The following is a 15080-nucleotide window of genomic DNA, read 5'->3' on the forward strand; positions in this document are numbered from 1 at the left end:
TATTCTCGTTATGTTGGAGAGGAGAGAGGCTTACCAAGATCCCACGACCCGAATACGACGTAGCTTATGCCGGCAAATGGTGCCAGAATATCGGACGCCTCTCCCTCGGCCCAAGTCCCTGTAAGGACTCGGGCACTAATATGCCCACGTAACACAGTGAAACAAAGCGTTTGTTTAAACTATATTAAACAATCGCGAAACCGAGTTGCAGACTCCGATAAAAACTTCTACCACGTCGAGGTCACCAAATGTTTGTTGGGAAGACAACAAATATGCCACCCTTATAATTTAAAACGCATAGCGTTTATTCGGACCTCCAGACGGACTCTGAAAAAGCTTGGCAACAAGATGTTCATATAGATATATGCAGGCTTACAAAGTAGTTGCTGAATAGATAATCGACAGCCTTAGTGGTATAAGAAAGAAGGCGACAAAAGAAAATCAAAGAGCGCTGCAGGTGCCGCCGTACACCTATGCGCGCATGACTAGGCACTGGCGATCTGCTCCGAACAGTAATTATGTCTAAAAATGTGGGTAATTTATCCTCCAGATACATTATCCGAGAGGTTTTGATATGGCGTTGTTGGTACAAGACCACAGGTTGTATTTTGCAAGGAGCTTCTGGATGTGGTCGTACATAGACTCGTACTTCACTCTGAATGTTTCAAATTTGGATCCACAGAAGGTGGTCCTACAAGGACTTCCTAGCAGTGAGCTTGACAGGTGGTTGGTTGGCAAAACGCCACGGAATGTTACTTATAATAGACGGTGAAAAAGAGGTATATTAAAAGTTTAAATTTGCTGTACTAAAGAATTTTTCCAGCTCTCTTAAATGGAGTGGTTCTTTTATAATAAGTAACTCATTCAAATCTTTATAGTACTTAAATATTTTGAATTTGGATCGTATGTTGTTAAGTTTTTGGCATTCAAAGATCATATGCCTGGCATATTCAGGTACATTACATAGATCACATAAATTTGTACTTATCGCTTTTATTTTGTGAAGAAAAACCTTATCATATGTCGAGTCAACCATAAGACTATTTAAAACTTCTATACTTTTGACGTTCCATTTTAGATCATGGTACCATGGCTTTTTTGATATATTTGGGAAGACCTTTATGAGATTTGATCCCTAGATTGTACACTTATTCTTGTAATCCTTATTCCAGTTGGATTCTAAAAGTTTTTTGATTTCCCTTAGGGCATCTTTAACGTTAAGCTTAATGTTTATTGATTCTCCTTCGTTTACAGGTGATTTGGCAATGAAGTCAGTCTTTTCGTTAATGTTAATGCCAGGTACCCAAACTAGTTCAAGTTTTTCAACACCTGAATTCTCAATTGTGTTATGTATCTCTTGAACCACTTACGCTTCTGACTTTATATTATTAATTAAACTAATAGCCCCAAGGCAATCACAGATTATCACAAAGTTTTTGTATTAGGACTTATGAGAAATATCACAGGCAATTTTGATTCCTGCTAGCTCGGCACTTACAGAAGAGAGTGGAACATCGAACTTAAACTTGTGAGAAACCCCGCTTGGCATTTCTAGTATCCCAATGCCACTTGAGACGGGCCCTATTGACGCATCTGTGGAAATTATATATCCATTTCCAATATATTTCTCAAAGATTTCCCCATAAAAGGCACGGAGTTCCTTAAATGAGTATTCATTTTTGCTTTTGCCTAGCACTTTTTCATTTAAACAGATCTTGTTGGAGACGTAAAACAGGTCGCGTAGCTTGGTGTTGTCGAAAAAGAACTGAAAGTCCTTTATCGTGATGGTGTAGCTTGTTTCAGCCGGAGATGACCTGATGACCTCGAAGAGCAGGGTGTTTTGTGCTTTCAGCTTGAACAATTCTTTGGCGGTGAGAAGTTTGGCTCTGAATATCGGTGGCATCACACCGGCCGAACAAAAAATTCATGCTTGCTTGTACCAGGAGGCACACCTACACACCTTCTCAAGGGTCCAGTCTGAGCAATCTCTAAGGTTTGGCTCACTCCACAGCCCATGTCCGCAATATTAGTTATAGCATATTCCTGTTTGCTTCTTACAAACGATTTGAAAAGGTTTGTACTGACTTTGGGTTTCAACCCAGACTTGATCGTAGCTCAGCTTTTATCTTTTTGACATGCTCTTTATGTGACATGTTGGCAGATATAATCCTACCTAGAAAAGTAACACTTTTTTGATTAGGTACAGCCACAATCTCTACGGCTACATTCGCTACCGACATTAATTACAACCGATTTACTTGGGTTTAAAGAAAAACCAAGGTGTTTGCATACTAGATCGAAGTCTGTGAGTTTGTTTTCCAAATTATCAACCGTACTATTGAATGCTTTCCCTGACGAAATTATAATGAAATCCTCAAACTGCATAATCTGAGTGTTTTCATCATTGATTTGATGCAATCTTTTTGTTTATATATTAAACAAGTTTGGGGATAAGCAGAATCCTTGAGGAACCCCACCTTTTGCCACCTGTATTGCAGATCCTGCTAGAAAACTGAGAATTCAGTCTACAAGTATAAAGAGTTTTTGAAACCTGTCATTTTTCATAATCAATATTAGGAAATGCAGATTTACTCAGTTATACGCTTAGACAGGTCAACAACTGCTAGTAAAACATTTGGCCTAATCTTTTTCCTTGAAGCCATGACATTAATCACATCATTTATGTACATCGCCGCTGATTTTCCTTTCTGGTATGCATAGGACCTATATGGCAGTTACTTATTATACCCGTTACTCGTAGAGTAAAAGGGTATACTAGATTCGTCGGAAAGTATGTAACAGGCAGAAGGAAGCGTTTCCGACCCCATAAAGTATATATATTCTTGATCAGGATCACTAGCCGAGTCGATCTAGCCATGTCCGTCTGTCCGTCTGTCCGGATGAACGCTGAGATCTCGGAAACTATAAGAGCTAGGCTACTGAGATTTGGCGTGCAGATTCCTGAGCATCTTAAGCAGCGCAAGTTTGTTTCAGCAGAAACAATCAGCGCCCACAAACCTGTGGCATCTGCAGTGTTGATGCTAGAGTAAAAATTTTAACTGAAATGTATTGCTCTCGTCAATACCTATCAATTGACCCAAGAAGTTTGCAACGCCCACTTTAACGCCCACAAACTTCAAAAAATCGTAAATATGAACGTGGATATCTGGAAACTATCAAAAATAGAAAATTGGTATTTTAGACTGAGATTCCGTAGCTTTGTACGCAGCGCAAGTTTGTCATGCGAATATGCCACGCCCACTCTAACGCCCACAAACCGCCCAAACCTGTGGCGCCCACAATTTTCATGCTAGATAAAAAATTTTAACTGAAATGTATTGGACTCGTCAATACCTATCGATTGATCCAAAAAAATTTGCCACGCCCACTCTAACGCCCATAACGCTTAAATCTGTCTACCGCCGGTAGGTGGCGCATTTCAATCTCGCTTTGCTGCTTGCATATCTCCATTTCCCTTTGGTCCCTTTAGCTGAGTAACGGGTATCTGATAGTCGAGGTACTCGACTATAGCGTTCTTCCTTGTTTTCATTTATAAATAGTTCTAATTTCTTTTTAATCATACAATTTACTGTTTTGGCAAGACAGGATATAAAAGATATAGGCTTAAAGTTTTTAACATCGGATAAATCTTTGTTTCTTTTGGGAATCGGAGTGATCCTAATAATTCTCCATTCCTGTGGAAAATCACAGTTCATAACCTTATTATTTTATAAGGCTAGCAACTCGACCTTGGCTGCTGTGCTGAGAGACTCAATCATTCTGTAAATTATTGAATCAGCTCCTCCTGTTTTGTCTTGAGCAGTAACTTCTTGGAGATTCTCCAGAACAAAGCCCGGATTTTCATTGTACTTTCTGGAATGTAGGCTTTCATCTGATACTCTGTATTCAGGAGGTATTTGCTCAATTTAAAATGCCAAAAAGGAACATGATTTATTCAGATCGAACCTATCTAACTTTTCGTCCTGACAGTTTTTCAGATTTTTAAAAACCTCCACCCAGTTTTCGTGATTGTTTTCGTGTTTAATTCAGTTATCTTTCTTAAAAAACTAGTTTTCTTGGCAAATTTGACTGATTTTTTCCATTTGATTTTGAGATTAACTGCATTCACATAATTTTCATATGATGGATCACGACATGCTTTACTTTGACTATCAGAAAATTCCTTGAAAAGTTGCTTTAATTCATCATTCCACCATGCCTTTGGAGTTTTGTTAGCTCCAAAACAATATGTGGCTGCCTTGATTTTACTCGTCATACTTTTAGTGAGGTTTAATATACCACCACAAGACTCTATTTTTCCTAATTTGTTGAATAATCTTTTTTTTGCTAAGAGCATTTATTTTGTATACAATTGGAAAATGATGGCTACCACCAATGTAGAAACTTTTACATGTCCATTCAGTACAGTGAATACCTTTGGTCAATGTCAAATCTAGCACTGATCCCGACACCGAGTCTATGTTTCTTTTAAAGGTTGGACTATTGTTGTTTTCAGATCTGTATCCAGCACTTGACATTTAGGTTAGGTAGGTTAGGTAGAAGTGGTTGGAGATTAGATAATAATCCCCTCACTTAGGCCACATTGGGCCCCTTGTGATACCACATGATCTCTGAACAGATCCGTTTTCCTAGCTCATGGGTTATCTGCTTTCGCGAAGTATTCTGTTCTTCTTAAGAAACGTAAGAGTTTTTGGATGCTTACGTCCTGAATGGCCGCAAGGTTCGGAAATGTGTAGCTACCTAGGGTTTGAAAGCGCTTTAGGTTGTGCGCTGGGCAGAAGCATAGGAGGTGTTCGATGCTCTCCTCTTCGTCTATTTGTTTGCAGCTGCGGCAGAAGTCGTGGTTACTTAATCCCAGCCTGAGCGCATGAGTCCCTATAAGACAGTGGCCCGTGAGGGCATTTAGGAGAGTGGAGATGTCCTCCCTGCTACATTGTAGGGGAGTTTTCGTTCTCTTCGAGTTGTAGTTTGGCCATGTAAGTCTAGAATTGTGGTATGTTGACATTGAGTTCCAACGGTTGTTGGAAAGTGTATACAATCTCTGCCTGAGATGGCGCTTGCAGGTAGCCATGGGCATACCCACCGTGTCCTTATCACGAAGGCTGTCGGCGGTTGTCCCCTGTCTTGCTAGCTCGTCTGCTATGCAGTTGCCCTCAATATTGCGGTGTCCAGGCACCCAGATGAGATTGATTCTCAGATGAGTGGCCATCTCGTTAAGAGATTTGCGGCATTCAGAGATAGTTTTTGAGTTCGTTGTGTAGGAGTCGAGGGCCCTGAGGGCTGCTTGACTATCCGAGAAGATGAAGATATCTATGTCTTGATGTACTGACGTGTCCAGGTGGGTAATGGTTTCCTAATTGCCATGACTTCCGCTTGGAAAACACTACAGTGGTCTGGTAGGCGGAATGAGACTTTTATGTCTAGTTCGGGGGAAAAGACTCCCCCACCTGTTTGGAGCCGTCTGTGTATATGTTGACGGCGTTTTCGAATTTGTGTTGGAGGTTGTCCCGGTCTGTACGGGTGGGTATAAAGATCTTGTATCTTCTTTCGAAGTTGACTATGGGTGGGACATAGTCTGTACTACGTGGTAAGGGTGTATGTTTTGATAGGATATTGGAGTGACACGTAGAGCCTGTTGTCCATGCCGCTGCTTCGCGGAGCCTCAGCGCTGTTGCAGATGCCCAGCTTTTGGCAAGTAGGTCCAGGGGTTGGAGATCGAGAATTGGGTTTAGTGCTTCGGTGGCGGTAGTGCGAAGCGCCCCACTAATACAGACCTCTGCGCTTCTTTGGATCTTGTGAAGGATCCGGAGGTTGCAATTCTTATTTAGAGAAGGCCACCAAACTATGTTTCCGTAGAGGAGGATGGGCCTGACTATTGCAGTGTATAGCCAGTGAACTATCAAGGGGGAGAAACCACACTTCCCCCCTATGGCTTTTTTACAAGCGAAAAGGGCTATGGCCGCTTTGCGTGTGCGATCTAGGATGTTATCTGTCCAGAGGAGCTTTTTGTCAAGGATGACACCTAGGTACTTTGCTTGGTTGCTAAAGGTTAGGCGCGATTGGTGTAGTTTTGGGGGAATTAGAATTGGTACCTTATACTTCCTTGTAAAGAGAACTAGTTCGGTCTTTTCCAGGTTAACTCCCAGTCCACAGCCAGCCGTCCACCGGGAGAGGGTGGATAAGGCTGTCTCCATTAGATTGCAAAGGGTTTGCGGGAATTTGCCCTGCAGTAGGATAACCACGTCGTCCGCGTAGGCTACCACTTTAGTGCCTGCCCCTTCTAGAGGTGATAGCAGTTTGTTGACCACTAAAACTCATAGAAGAGGTGAGAGTACGCCCCCCTGTGTGGTTCCTCTGCTGACGTTCCTGGGCGAGTGGGCCGATCCCATAGTGGAGTACACTACTCTGCTGGTTAGCATGGTGTGTATGAGTCCCACTATGGGCCGCTCAATGCCCAGTTCAGTCAGAGTTCCAGTAATCGCCGTTGGGGTGACGTTGTTAAAGGCGCCTTCTATGTCTAGAAACGCTGCAAGAGAGTATTCCTTATTGCGGAAGCCTCTCTCTATACTGTACACTAGAGAGTGGAGGGTAGTATCTGTTGATACGGTACGCATGCCCTTACGGTACGCATGCTGTGCGTCAGAGAGTAGGCTATGGTTGATGGTTAGTCTGATATGGGTGTCAATTAGCCTTTCCAGGGTCTTCAACAAGAAGGAAGAGAGACTAATCGGGCGGAAGTCCGATCGGTATAAAAATTACCTTAACGTCCAGCCACCTTGTTGGAATATGGTTTAGAGCAAGGCAGTCGTAGAAGATGGCTGTCAGCCAGGGTAGGGACTTATCTAGTGTAGCTGGGCCGGGAAGAACCCATCTGGGCTGGGTGATTTGAAGGGCTTACAAGAGTTGACAGCCCAGTGAATGCGGCCAGGGTTCGAAATATTGTCAATACTCTGGTCGTCTAAGTTCTCCTCTATTTAGAGGTCCTCCACTACATGGGTGTTCTTAGGGAAGTGGGTGTCTAACAGTAGTTCAAGGGTTTCCTGACTGTTTTCCGTCCAGCTGTCAGCATTGGTTTTTAGATAGCCAATGGTTGCTGGAGCTTTTGCTAGAATTCTTCTGAGTCTGGATGCCTCCGCAGTAAACTCTATGCTACTGCAGAAGTTAGCCCAAGCTCTTCGTTTTGATATTCTAATTTCCTTTTTGTATAGGCTTAGTTTTGTATGATATAAATTCCAGGAAGATTCGCTATTGTTGTATTTAGCTCTATTAAAGTAAGTTCCACACTCTCTTTTAAGGTTCGCCAGGTTTGGTTTCCACCAGGTGGGTATGTGTTTTGCTTTGACTGTTCTGCTAGGTCAAGCCCTTTTTAAGGCCTCACCGCAGATATCAGTAAAAGTGTTAACTAGGTTATCTAATTCTTGACGGTTGCATATGTGTGTCGGTGGAGCGTGTAGGTTCCTGTTGAGGAGATTTTTGTAATATCCCCAGTTGGTTAATCTTAGATAAGTGATGTTCCCGGTGGGAGAACAGTCTAGAGTTATTGTAATTTCTATGTATCTGTGGTCTGAGAATGAGTGTTCGATCCCCACCTTCCACGCTTCTAGCTGGTTAAGTAGGGTATCAGATATTAGTGTAATGTCTAGCACTTCCCTCCTATTTCTAGTGATGAAAGTTGGGTCATTCCCTTTGTTGCAGATGAATAGATTTGATTGAAGGAGATATTCATAGAGTAACTCACCCCTTTCGTTAGTGTTTGTACTTCCCCATTGTGTGCGGTGTGTTTTAGCGTCCCCACCCAGGATGAGTTCCTTAGATGAGTGAGTATGTATGAGTTGTTGTGTAGTGGTGTTTGGTAGTGGCCCTTCGTAGTCGTGAGTCAGATAGAATGATGCTATGGTGTGATAAGTGTGTTCGTTTAGCTCCAGTCTGACCGTGGTGTGGTCGCCTTCGCTAAACTGTGGAATAAGAAATGTGTTAAAGTGTGTCTTTGTAAGAATGCAGGTTCTGGTTTTACCCTTATCCTTGGTGTAAAATAGCTTGTATAGGGGGGTTGATAAGCCACAGATGTTGTTACCAACAATCCATGGCTCTTGAATGAGGACTACGTCTATGTTGCCTGTTGCCAGGCGGATGAGGAGGGCAGCGGATGCTGCCTTGCTGTGGTGCAGGTTAATCTGCAGAAACTGCACCATCTTTGGGACCGAGGTCGGGCTGGGTACCCTCCGCTTCCTCCGCTATGTCCTGGAGAACAGTGCGCCCTGGTCGAGTTATGTCCTGAGTGCACAGCTGCTTCAGGCTCTCTGTCAGCTCCGAGTCGGTTGACACGTAGCCGGTGAGGGTGGCCTCCTCATGTTCTAAGTCGTCGTCGCTCGGGGGTTCGTACGACGCACAGGCAGCCAGGTTGTCTGCCGCTAACTTATCCGTGTCATAGATGCGAAGCTGCACCTTATCGAACCCGTAGTTCACCCGGTATTGTTGGGCTGCGAGGGGTTCCAAGCAGGCCTGGTTCAGGAGGATAACCACGATCATGGTGACGCGCTCGGTTTTCTCCACCTTGACCACCTTCCAACCGTCTGTTGGAAGCTTCGGGTTGAACCTGGTCAGCAGGCTTAGTATAGCCTCTGGTTCCGATGGTTCCGACGGCAGCCATACCCTCGCTCTCAGTCGAGACGGGATGTCTGCAGCCTTGCAAACTGCCAGCTTAGCCCCGGGGTAGACCTCGCCGACCTTGTTAATTGCAGCCGTGTAGAGTGCTGCCGATCTCTCGTCTTCGCAGGCGATCAACTTAACATTGCCCTGGTACCACCCTGCATCTGTGCAATCGGGTGGCGGGCCTGGGTTTTCGTCCAGCACTTTCAAGGCCACTGACGCAAGGGCCCGTCTAACCAGACCCCATTGGTTTCTTGGGATCCTACCGCCTTCATCGCTCTGGTCGACGACACCAATGATTTTCCGATCCTTTACCACTTCCGCAAAGGATCTCGACCATGTGCCGCGGTTGGTTACTTTGGCCTTCTTGCTCGCTGGTTGAGCTGTCTCCATCGACCTCTCTCGCTTGTTGTTGTTGCTGGTAGTCATTGCGATGTCGAAGTCTGGGATTACCGCCTTTGCCCAGGCAATGTCCTCTTGGATTTTTAGGTAATCCAATTTTGACGTCTGATCCTCACGTATCGGATTGGTGGCCAGCCGTTTGAGGATCCGAAAAGCTTTCTTCCGTTCAAGAGGTCCTGCCTGGTTAGGTGGTATCCTCTTGAACTCCTTTGCCCTGGTACTCACCACGAGACCGGCTTTTGCGCTCCCCTCAGGTTGGAGTGGCTGGTTAGCCACACCTACGCTGGTGGGAGGCTTGGGCTTGTCGCTGTGGCGAGTTGGGCTTAGTTGGGCTGCGTTTTTCGCTGGCCTTGGCAGGGGTAGACGTCACATGGACTGGGGTAGTCGAAGCCATGATCTGGCTCTTCTTATCGTCGTTGGTTACGACTTCCGACTTTTAAAGAGTGTCGGGCTCTTTTTTGTTGTCAATATCTTTTTTGTTGCTGTTGCTTATTAATTTCTCCATATTTATTCCCACGAGCTGCGGAGAAGGGACAGGTCCACCCGGGCAGAGATCCGCTGTACCCGGGTAAGGCTGACTTAGAACAGGCGGTCGCCACTTGCCTGAGCTCACCGTTTGAGACTGGGTTTTTTGATAACTCGGGCTCCCAGCCAGATTGACTCTCGGCACGGTACGAGTGACACCTTAGTCCAGCCCGGGGTGAGATGAGTTGTGTGGGGTAGGAAAGACGTAGGTTCTAAGAGTGTGGGAAGGGGGTATGTGTGAGCTATTTGTCGGAGGCGGCAGCACAAGCGCGACGTCGGTACTGCTACGGCGCAGATACCCGCTGACTAGCCAGGCCGTGTCCAACTTCCACGCTTATTCGTAGCTACCCTGGAGAACCAGGGCGTTCGGTAGCCTTCTGCTCGGCGCCCTCCGAGCCATCCCACTAGCTCTTTGGCCGAAAGCACTTGACATTACCCTTTTTAGAAAAATTCCTTTCCTGTTGTTTATACTGGCTCCAAAATCACTATATCTAGCATTAAAATCACCGGGTATAATAACTTTGTTGAAAGGGTAAAGTTTTTCTATTAAATAGTTAACTTCATATTTAAAGTTACTGAGAGAAATGTTGGGTTCAAAATATACAGAGGTTAAATATATATTTGTTCCTTTGTTAGAGGCACTTGCAATAACAATGTCACAGTTTGTGACATATGTAAATTTTTATACCCTTGCAGAGGGTATATTGATTTCAGTCAGAAGTTTGCAACGCAGTGAAGGAGACGTTTCCGACCCCATAAAGTATATATATTCTTGATCAGCATGACTAAACGAGTCGATCTAGCCATGTCCGTCTGTCCGTCTGTCCGTCTGTCCGTCCGTTTCTACGCAAACTAGTCTCTCAGTTTTAAAGCTATCGGGCTGAAACTTTCCCAAAAGTCTTATATCTTTTGCAGGTAGTATATAAGTCGGAACCAGCCGGATCGGACAACTATATCTTATAGCTCCCGTAGGAATAATCGGACAAAAAAATGAAAAAAAATTATATCTTTGGTGCTTTTTAGCATATAACCTCCTAAGCTTGGAAATAACATTTTTTAATTAATTTTGAATTTTGAATCAAATTTTATCGAAATCGGAAGACTATATCATATAGCTGCCATAAGAGCGATCGGAAAATTTCTGTAAAAATAATATGAAACAAATTATAGCTTCGGTGTTTTTCAACATATAACCTCCAGCGCTTGGAAATAACATTTTTTAATTAGTTCTGAGTTTCGAATTAAATTTTATCAAAATCGGACGACTATGTCATATAGCTGCCATAGGAACGATCGGAAAATTGGTAGGAAAATAATATGAAACAAATTATAGCTTCGGTGTTTTTCAACATATAACCTCCAACGCTTGGAAATAACATTTTTTAATTAGTTCTGAATTTCGAATTAAATTTGATCAAAATCGGACGACTATGTCATATAGCTGCCATAGGAACGATCGGAAAATTGGTAGGAAAATAATATGAAACAAATTATAGCTTCGGTGTTTTTTAACATATAACCTCCTACGCTTGGAAATAACATTTTTTAATTAGTTCTGAATTTCGAATTTAATTTTATCAAAATCGGACGACTATATCATATAGCTGCCATAGGAACGATCCGAAAATTGGAAATTGGAATATAATATGAAAGAAATTATAGCTTCGGTGTTTTTTGACATATTATCTTATACCATTTTGAATATCATTTTTTGGTTTTTAAATTTAATAATTATAGCTGCAAGGGTATATAAGCTTCGGCTTGCCGAAGCTAACTTCCTTTCTTGTTTTAATTTGAGGCTGTTTTTGTATGCTATTGCTACTTTACCGTAGCCATCATCTCTGTGCTTTTCAGTTAGGTTAAAATTAATTATATTCCTATATGATAAGTCGTGTGAAAAAACCTCCGATAGGATGGCAATGTCACAGTTCTCATTATTCAAAAAAATATTGTTTTTATTGTTTTTTAAGGAATGAATGTTATACTGAAGACTTTTGATACTCATTGTGTGAAGGTACAAGAATCTTTGTCAATGGTAGTAACTGGTTGTCTTCTTTCCCTTGCGGTAATTTGGCTATTTTGTTTGGTATCTTTTTGTTTGCTAATTTGGGATAGCAGCTTAATGATATGATGAATTTTATCCTCAGTGGATAGACCAGGGAAAAAAGGAACGTGGTCAATTGTGTGATTTGTATACGGCTCCAAATGGAAGTGATATTTCTGCACCGGAACTGTAGGTCTTTCCACCAATCTGCTAACGTAGCTGTGTTTTTTTAATACTGCATTTACCTTGAGATATCTGTTCTGTGTCTGACTATCCTGTTTGTTGAGGGGAAGAAAGTTACCATCACAACTCTCCAGGAGAGAGTAATTTAGAGATACTGATTAAGTACTTAATACCTCCTTCCTAGCTATCTTCTTGATTGTCATAATTTTATTAATGTCCTGCTCCTTCGCCCGTATTGGACAGATTTGTCCATCCTTGGCACTGTGGTTTTTAACATTACACAGAATGCATTTAAGCACCGAGCAGGTACCAAGACATTCCTGGTCACCACATTTCTTAGAGCGTTCTGATGACTTGCATGTAAAAGCAGTGTGTCCCAATCTACCACACTTAAAGCACTGACGCACTTTAAACGAACAGATTTCAAACAGAGCAATCTTCTCAGGTAAATCCGCTCCATCGAAACTGACCTTAACGGTCTCGGTTGGTACCAAGTCGTACTTAACACCCTCAGATGCGATTGAGTTTTCCTGACGTCTCATCATGCGCTCAACTCGGTTAACCTTTATTACAGAATTTAAATTTTCAAGAATTTCCTGTTCGGATAAATTTGTGGGAATACCCCTAATAACTCCTAGAGACTCAACAAAATTTCGCGGAATAAAAGCGTTTATCTTCATCTTCTTTAACTCGGCATTTAGAACTAGGGAGTTGGCATCTCTAGCGTTTTGAAGGTATATTTTGTATAGAGAGGCTGCAAGTGGAATTATTTCCTTGAAACCGTGAAATTTGATATGTCAAATTTTTTCGTACAGAAAAAGACCACTCTTGAATTTCTTATTTTCAAACAGCTGACACTCCTTGGATGAAACTAAAACAGCAGCTAAACCAACATGATTTCTCCATGATTGACGCTTTTCCTCAACGTTTGCTGTGTTCAATTCACTATTTGTTAATTTATTTGGATCTGAAATTGTGTTGGTACTTTTCTTGGTCGCATCCGGGTTACTTTGACTGCCGTCGGCTGCAGCCACACTTTTCCTATTTTTGTTTCCACTCTCTTCGCTGCCTGAATTGGCGGCCATGTTTTTTGGGTTCACATTGCTGTCAGTTTGGTCATCCATTGTGTCCATCTAATTCGCACTAATACATGCATACTCAGGATTACCCATGCAAATTTTTTTTGCCATGATTTTTTCACAAGAACCTCCCTTAAGAAAACTGGATGCTGGCTGCTGATAAAGGTTTCTCATCATAATACTTTTGCTGGTTGAATTTAGATCAGGGGGTTTGCCTTTGGCCGACACCGTTTTACCGGCGTCCGCCATGTTAGCCGCTGGTTTTACCATCCTGCCAAAAACTTACCAAAATACACTACTTCTAATGGAAGTCATTTTTTTTTTTTTAACAATCTAAAAAAGAAATTAACACTTCTAAACAGTTTTATACTTTATGACACACTTTTTCACAGAGCCTTTGACACTCAAAAACGTACGTTTTTCCTTGAACGAAGCAGAACACAACCGGTCTTACTCGCTGCCGAAACGGAAGTGAGCCACCAAATTTTACCCATTTTTCCGTCAATATTTGTAGGTATCTACCTTTGTTTACGTTTTTGTTCTTCCTGATGACCGATAGTTTAGTGATGTGAGACAGCGGAGTTGTCGATATTTTATGTTGCGAGCTGTGGCATTGGGGGTAATCTGCCCTGGGATAAGACTGAGCTAGCGGCTCTGCCTTCGAAAAAGTGTGCAGTTCGTAATATAGTGGCGCCCAATGTAAACTAAATAAATTATCAAGGCGACGACGTCTCGCCCATTTATGACCCTGACGCCCCCGTCATCCCGAACTGTGGCCTGCGAACATAGATTGCAATTGCAAGGAAGTGGTGACGGGGAAGTCAGCTGCGTAGGGAAATTGGAAATAGAGCGGGAGGCAGGTTGGTTGCGAACATTGCGACGAATTGCTCCTGGTCACAGGTTTACCAGTGAACCGGTGATGGCATCCTGACTGAAACCAAGATTTGCATCACGGGAGACTCTGACAAAAATCTGTGATAATTTCTGTGATAAAGTAGTTTTAAAGCTTGTATTTTGTTATTTATTTATGTAAACTGTTTTTTTTTTGTTAGGATGTTGAGTTCCTGGGTTTTTCTCCCCGTCCTGGATCTCTAATTTTATGTCGCTTATATACTTACGCGCTGCACGGTTACCTCGATTTAAAATAGAAAATGAGGTCGGAAAAGAAAAGCCAACAGGAGTCAAACCATAAAATAGGAGAATTAAATAGGTGCTCGTGAAGGAAGTGAGGAAGATTGCTTTTATTGTTATTTATTTTTGCTATTTGTTATTATCGTATTTATTTATTTATTTTGTTACATATCATATTATTTATTATCGAATTTATTTATGTATTTATGGTTGTATTTATATTATTTATTAGTGACGGGTTAAATAAGTATTTATTTATAGGCACGGCCACCAGCTAAGGTCGATGGGTCCTCCTAGCGACGAAAGGACGATTTCTGGTCCACGGAGGTAGAGGGTGCTGATGAGTTGCCGCGGACAACAGTAGGCGGTAGTGCGGTGGATCGGATTAGGGATCAACCGGCTGATGTGGTACACAATCGGTCACCCAGGGTCCTTGATTTCAAGGCGATCATCGAGGCGTAGGAGCAACTTCGGGTTCCGGAACACAAGAGTCTTCAAAAGCTGAACCTGGAACGGGATACAGCGGCGGAGTCGGCGATGAACGCAGCTTTGGCACAAGCGGCCCAAACCTATCGCGCATCTCAGGAGTTGGGAGTTAGCCAGGCGTTGAGGGAGGAAATTAAAAATGGCTTCATGGACATGATGAAGTTGCTGAACGACGTCCTTAGGCCAGCGGAGAGCAGACCGCAGCCGCTCCAGGAGAGCGCAAATAGCCAAGCATCTATGGTGCCCACTCCGTCGTGTCCTGAAGGCGGCGCAAATGGCCCAGCGGAAATTCGTCAGCGGCAGGATACGGAGAAATGCTGCCGCAGATCGCCGGAATTACCGCCCAGACAGCGACGAAGAAAAAGGAGTTTCGGTCGTCGAGGTCGCGCTGCTTACTTGCAGCAGAGCAAGTTACGGGTCAGCGAGGCGCACTTACCGGACGAAGTCGACGAGCAGCGAAACCTCGAAGTGAACGAGCTCCCTGGGCGTGGCCGAAACCCATTCAGCCGAGGTAGCTGGAATTACGGAGCTGCGAAGCACGGATTCCAGGATTGGGAGGC

The sequence above is a fragment of the Drosophila subpulchrella genome, unplaced genomic scaffold (assembly GCF_014743375.2).
Source record: "Drosophila subpulchrella strain 33 F10 #4 breed RU33 unplaced genomic scaffold, RU_Dsub_v1.1 Primary Assembly Seq370, whole genome shotgun sequence".
Taxonomy (NCBI): domain Eukaryota; kingdom Metazoa; phylum Arthropoda; class Insecta; order Diptera; family Drosophilidae; genus Drosophila; species Drosophila subpulchrella.